The 6,582-nt window shown below is 55.2% G+C and overlaps 1 long non-coding RNA gene across 1 annotated transcript in view; it reads right to left on the bottom strand.

Moving 5' to 3' along the window:
• The window catches only part of LOC108289609, a 16,661-nt gene extending 10,085 nt beyond the window's left edge, over window positions 1–6,576 (bottom strand). Inside the window, exon 1 of the long non-coding RNA XR_001819240.2 lies at window positions 5,776–6,576. This is a non-coding gene — a long non-coding RNA (uncharacterized LOC108289609). The remainder of the gene's footprint in view (window positions 1–5,775) is intronic.
• Window positions 6,577–6,582: the final 6 nt, after the last annotated feature.

Here is a 6,582-nt window from a genome sequence, read left to right as displayed (position 1 = left end):
AAAAAAAAAAAAAAAAAAGGCCGGTCGGGCCATCAGTGGCAGAGAGCAGAGCCTCACACAGGAAAAGCCAGATAGCGCTGCAGAGGCATGGAAGGTGCTCCCCACTTCTCGCTCCCCACATTGTTCCTCTGGGAGCTCAGAAGCTGGTGCAAGCTCTGGTGGGCTCCCAGAGAAGTAGCTTTGGGGGCGATGGGAAGGGGATGCCACACCCCCACCCACCCCTCTTCCCGAGAAAGTGCAGAAGAGACGCAACTGTCTTCATCCCTAGGCCGGGCAGGCCCCCGAAGGAGAGTGCCCGTCTTCCCTAGCTCCTGTCCCCTTGTCTGTGTGTACTTTTGTCTGTCCCTCCCCATTCTTGCTGCGTCCCAGGCTTTCATTTGAAGGCAGCTGAGGGAGAAAGGAACAGGGAACCCCTTTGATTCTGTTTCTTTGCTTCCAGTACTGAATCGAGACAGCTTGTGTGTGGTGAGGGAGTGACGAGTTTCAACGTGATGAAGGAGATAAAACCAGACGGTGGGGTCCTGCCAGTGACTCCTTGCGTCACTGAAACGCTGGGTCTCAAAACGGATAGGTCTCCGGAGACGCAGACGTTCGCGCGGATGTCCAGAGGAGGACAGCTCCCCTGCAGCCACCCCGCGGAGGCCAGGGCCAGGGTCAAGACCCTGCCGCAAGGGCTCGGAGCTCCGAGCAGTTATGATGAGGGTGCCGCTCGCAAGCCAGGCCGCCTTCGACACGGGTTTTCTGTGACACGGGTTTCCAGTGAAGCCCAAGCTGATTCCACGGCCACACATCACCGGAGAAGCCAGGCTGCCCCTGGACGGATGGGGTCCGCGCGCTCCGGGAGGAATGGGCGAGGTCATCAGAGGCCAGCCGCGGCGGCCCAACATGCGCTGCTCGGAGTTTGGGGTAATCAATTGCCACTTCTGCCAAAACCAAGGACCCCCTGTGTCCAGCGTCGTCAGCCGGCCGCGAGGGGGCGCGGATCTGGGAGAGTCGCACCCTGGGACCCCAGCTCTTCCAACTCCACCCCAGGCTGGGCCCGCGCAGGCCGTCCCAGGCTTGTTCTCTGAACCACCCGGGTCGGAAATATGGGACCTCAGGCTTGGAACTGTGGCCGCGTTTGCGCAGTCGCTGGCCGTCTCTTTGGCACAGGTGATCACTGTTTCCTAGTTCTTCATGGAGCAGAACCTGTCCCACCCCGGATCCGCTCTGCGCCCCCTTCGGAAGGAAGCCCTACTCCTAATGGACCTGGAATTCCAGCGTGGATGATGAACTCTCAAGACAAGAGCTGGAGCTGATAAAGGCAGGAGGGACGCACTTCCAAGCCGTCCGCACTCCTCCGAAGCCAGTGAGCCTCCTTAGACCTCCTCTGCAGGCCTGGATGGCGGTCTCCGCACTGCGGCGCGACCCGACCCAAGCGCTCCCCAGGCGTTCGGGATCCAGCCTCGGTTGGTACAGCGCCCGCGCGCGGCCCTCGCCACTAGGCGCCGCTGCGCGCACACCGATCGGAGCCCCGGGCCACCGCGCCCGCCTGGAGAGAGGCCTCTGGGGAAGACGCCAGAAAGGGATTTGTCGTAATAATTTTAAAAAAATGTTTTAAAGGCATTAATTATACTTTTCGTTTTCACATCGCCACCCTACGCATTCGGAGAGGCAGGTGTGACTGGAAATTTCAATGGGTTGGAGGAATTCTTAACGCCTGGGAGGCCTCCCCAACTTGGGACACCATTAGCGCGCCTCGGGCAGCGGGGAAGAGGCTTGCCCTTCACCTGCGTCCGTGCGGTCCGCGCTGCGCCGCGGGAGCACAATGCGGGCTCAGTGTGCTGGCTCAACATGAGGACCCAAAGCTCGGCGACCAGGGACCAAGACATGGCAGAGTGCAGCGAGTAGATTGGACCGTACAAGGCCAAGGCCTAGCAATAACAAAAATGTGATGAACGCGAACAGTGTGCTAAACATTAGCTCACTCACTTCTCTCAACAACTATTAACATATTGCTATTTCCTTTTCACAGATGAGTCAACCATGGCTCAAGAAAGTGAAAGTCACACTGGTGGCGACCCCAGATAGCTCCCACACACCTATTCTCAGATGCAGGAGGCCATGCACCCATCCCTGGTACCTCACAGGCCTGGCACGGAGCACAGCCGTGGTGAAGCCCTGCCATTTGCTGCTTTGAAGCCCCGGGGGGCCTTGCAGGAAACTCCAAGCAGATGCTTATCAGAGATCCCTTGGAGTTTCTGCCCTTTGATACCAACCAAGGAGCCAGGACTCCAGGCCTGGATCACCCCAACATCTCCCTAGAGAAGCTGTCAGCTTTTTGGGGAGCACAGAGGAGTGTGGCAGGAGTGTGAGACCAGCATTAGTGGATGTTTGTACAGTTATATTGTTCACAGTCTCTGAAACCCAGTAACAAGCCTTGGAGGTGGGTAGGTAATAATAACAGCAGGATCAAGGACAGGAGTGAACTTTCATTGTAGTTCATAATGTGTCACACACCGTCTAAGCACTTTGCTTTGTTTATCTCACTGAACAAATCCAATGCAAAAGTACTATTATGTAGTCCCATTTCAGAGAAGACAGAGGCACAGAGAGGTTAGGTAACTTGCCCAAGGTCACACAGTTAAGAAGGCAGATTCATTAAAGTATAATTACGTATAGTGAAACTTAATCTTTGTAATGTACAGTTCTGTGAGTTTTGAAAAACATATAGAGTCGTGTAAAGCACACCAAAATCAGGAAGTAGAATAGTTCTATCATCCTCCAAAACAAGCTGACTACTACCCCCCCTCCACTGCCTCCCAGGCAGTACTGGCTGTATTTTTACATATGACAAAATGAGGTCGGGAGAGGTTTTCGTGTTGCCCAAGGTCATTCAGTGACAGATTCGGAATTAGAACCTTTGAATGTGTGTGCTAGTCTAGCTGCCTGCAAAGGTACATTCCTGAGTCTACAGAGCCCAAGAGGCAGCAGTGGCTAGAGGCACACATGGGGCAGGGGAAGGAAGCCGCTTGCTCTAAGCTGGAGCCTCAGAAATCCCCACATCTCCCGCTGTACGCAGGGCTACTTAACCAAACACTCACTCTTTGGGCAACTAAGGAACAAAGGGGGCCATATTCTGCAAGGCCCAAATCCACAAGTAAAGTTGAGTGGTAGGGCAGCTGCGCCATCTAGAAGCACAGGGTCCAGTCCAGACCATAGCGCCCAGTGCCCTGGCACACCTCCACTGGCCAGCCTGGTTAATGAGTTGCTATCCTAGTTAATTTCCCTGCACATGGGGGCCAGACCCTGAGAATCTCCCTGGGCTCCTCAGGCCCAGTGCATGAATTAGCATAGATTACCCAGCTTCCAGGACTTCCGAACCTCCAGACTCACTGGAAACCCCCTTCTCCTTCAAGGGGCAGGAATGCAGCTTGGGTCTAGCAGCACCTGGAGCAGAGGGACTAGCATGCCCTGCTCCCTTCAGGAAGGGGGACACCAGATCACAGACCCTGCTGCCCCTTTACTCCTGGCCACCTGTAGGCTAGCTAAAACCCCTGGGGCAAGCCTGGCCACAGAAGGGCAGTTTGTAAAAAGCTGGTGGCCTACAGAGGATCCTGGCTGACTGGAATGGGAGTGTGGAGCTGGCTACCCCTCTGCTGCAGCCAAATGTCCCACCTGGGGCAGAAGGCTGAGGGGTCCTGTCTCCAGCCCAACACTGTCTTGGTTAAGGGAATAATGACTGCACCTTAGTGCCCAGGGCTGCAAGTTTTTAAAAGAGGGAAAGCACCCATTACCCTTACACATCACACACCACCTGGGTCTCACCCTATTTCCAAGACACACTGGATTCCCCTTGCCCTCAAAGTCAATGGCTTTTATGCCCCCACCTAAGATCACTAAGGGTGGAGCTTTCAGCGGCTCCGGTTTGCAACCCTCGAGTCTCAGCCTGTGTTTGGAGGGTCTGGCCTGAGGGCACTACCAGATTCTGGCCCTCCAGTCCTCCTCCTGAAGCTCTCATGAAATGTGCACTCTCCTGCTTGCCAGGATTCAGGATCCACAGTCTGCCTAAGCTGAGTGTTTGTTTCCAACTTCAAAAACCTGAGGGCTGACCTCTAGCTTCACCCTGGGCTTACTGGCTGGGCACAGCCAAAAGACCTCCACCCTCTGCCTTGGCTTTAGGCTCCCTGCTGGTCTAGGAGAGGAGGGGCCTCTAACCCCACAGCCTAATTGAGGGAGGGATTTCTGAGCTGTAGACAATATTTTGGGGGACAGTGGTTCAGGCCCAAGGGAGGTGCATCTTTAAATGCACCCCTACCCCAAGAGCTGGATCCAAAGCCCAGAATCTTTGGGCCTCGAAAAAAGGGAGGAGGAGAAAGGAGAAAGGAAAGCCTCCGGGAACTGACAGAGGGACAACACTGGGCCAGGACCCCATCCCAGAGCTTCAAAGCCTCGGGGAGAAGCAGGTGTCTCCCACTGTGAGGGCAAAGCTGAGGCTCACATCTGTCTCATGTGCAAATATATGTATGTGTGTTCCCAGGGAAGGTGTGAGGCGGGGCAACAAAGATGATCTCTGCCGGTTCCCCAGGAATCTGTCTGGTGCCTTGACAACTCCGGAAAGCACTGCTCCCAACACCTCTCTTGCCTGATTTCCCAAAAGAGGTTTTTGGACACCTTCCCCAACACAACATTATATCTGAAATAAAAGAGTAATTGACGCAGACGTAAATACAGAGCAGATGAAATCAAGGGAGGAAGCAGGTAGCTTGTCCTGAGACCTGGCCCCTCAACTATGCGTCTGGTGGTGGTGCAGCCTCGCTCACGGTGGACTTCACTCTTTTTCCCCTTCCCATCGACTTCTCTCCCAGGTCTCATGGCAACCTAGTCACCAAATACAGGCATTTCTGCGTTCTTAGGAGAAATGACAGGGGCCTGGGAGTAACAGATTTAAAGGACGCTAGGATTTTTTTTTAATCATTAATTGTAAAAGTGCAAAATACCTGCTGGTACCTCACTTTAGAAGAATGTAATTGGAAAAAAAAAAAAAAGAAAGAAAAAAGAGGCGGCTGATGAATAGATAATAGATCTTTAACCACCAATAAACAGAGAGCAGCGCCAGCAGCCTGGGGATGTAATCATAATTATGCCGCCGCGCGAGCCAATGGGGACGAGGGAACTCGGCCCTAAAATCATCCCAAAACCAAAGGCGAGCTCGAAAATGCGGACACGGCTTGGGACCGGAGATGCTATCCGCAGTCCCTAGTTGCACTGGGTTTGCACAGCAAACTGACCGTGGGACAACAGATGGCAGAATAATAATAGAAAAAATAATAAAAATAATAGCATCCATAATAATAACATTGGCCACACTAACAAAGATAGCTACGACAGAACCGCAATAGTACAGTAGCACCACATCAGGCTCTCCCCTAACCTTGGACTGCAGGTCCCAGATATTCCAGAAGGAATTGTTTCGGGGAAGGTGAACACCCTCCCAAACAGAAAACGCTAGAGACCGTGGGGCGAGAGCGGGAGCGAATTGGAAACCGACTGCTCCGGCAGGGTAGGCAGCTCCGGGTCTCAACTCCCAAGCGAACGAGCCGGGTCAAGAGTCGCGAAGGCACCAACCCTGGGACCTCGAGGCTAAGCGTGGTTGGTGGGGTGGGAAGATCCCGTACACCCACCCCAGGCGCTCTCCAGGCCTAGGACACCGCTGGGAGTTTTGTTAAGAGTGAAGATTGGTATAACCGAACGGCGCCTTTAGCTCTCACTAGGAACCAGCCCCCGCCCGCTTACCCTCGCGGTGCTCCCGGAGCGATCCCTGTTCCCCCGACGCGGGGCCGCGCGGGGCAGCAGCGGCGGAGCGCTAGACGTGAGGAATCTGTCTGTCCGTCTGTCCTACCAGCTTGGGCGCAGCAGGCTTGGGATTCAGGGGGCCGCAGCAGAGGCGGCGCCGGCCAGGGACTCTGCAGGGACCGGGGTGCCCCGGAGGGAGTGGTGCTGGTGGAGGAGGAGGCGGTGGCTGAGGGGGAGGAGGTGGGGAAAGAGGAGGAGGAGGAAGAAGAGGAGGAGGAGAAGAAGAAACCGGAGGAAGAGGAGGAGGCGAAGAAGGAGGAGGAGGAGAAGCCGCAGCGGGCGCCGCAGGAGCGAGTGAGCTGGGAGCGCGGGGCGAAGGCGCGGAGAGGCCAGGAGGCCCGGCGGGCGGCAGGAGGCTCGACCGAGACAGCGGCGCCGAGTCCGTTCCACTCTCGGCCCGGATCCAGGCCTCCGGGTTCCCAGGCGCTCGCCTCCCTCTGACGCACTTTAAAGAGTCTCCCCCCTTCCACCTCAGGGCGAGTAATAGCGACCAATCATCAAGCCATTTACCAGGCTTCGGAGGAAGCTGTTTATGTGATCCCCGCACTAATTAGGCTCATGAACTAACAAATCGTTTGCACAACTTGTGAAGAAGCGAACACTTCCATGGATTGTCCTTGGACTTAGGGCGCCCTGCCCGCCTTTTGCGGAGGAGAAAAAACTTTTTTTTTTTTGCCTCCCCCGAGAACTTTCCCCCCTTCTCCTCCCTGCCTCTAACTCCGATCCCCCCCACGCTATCTCGCCAAA

This window comes from Cebus imitator, unplaced genomic scaffold (assembly GCF_001604975.1).
Source record: "Cebus imitator isolate Cc_AM_T3 unplaced genomic scaffold, Cebus_imitator-1.0 Scaffold406, whole genome shotgun sequence".
Taxonomy (NCBI): domain Eukaryota; kingdom Metazoa; phylum Chordata; class Mammalia; order Primates; family Cebidae; genus Cebus; species Cebus imitator.
Note: the sequence above shows the minus strand (reverse complement) of the source record. Positions and strands in the feature narration are given on the sequence as shown.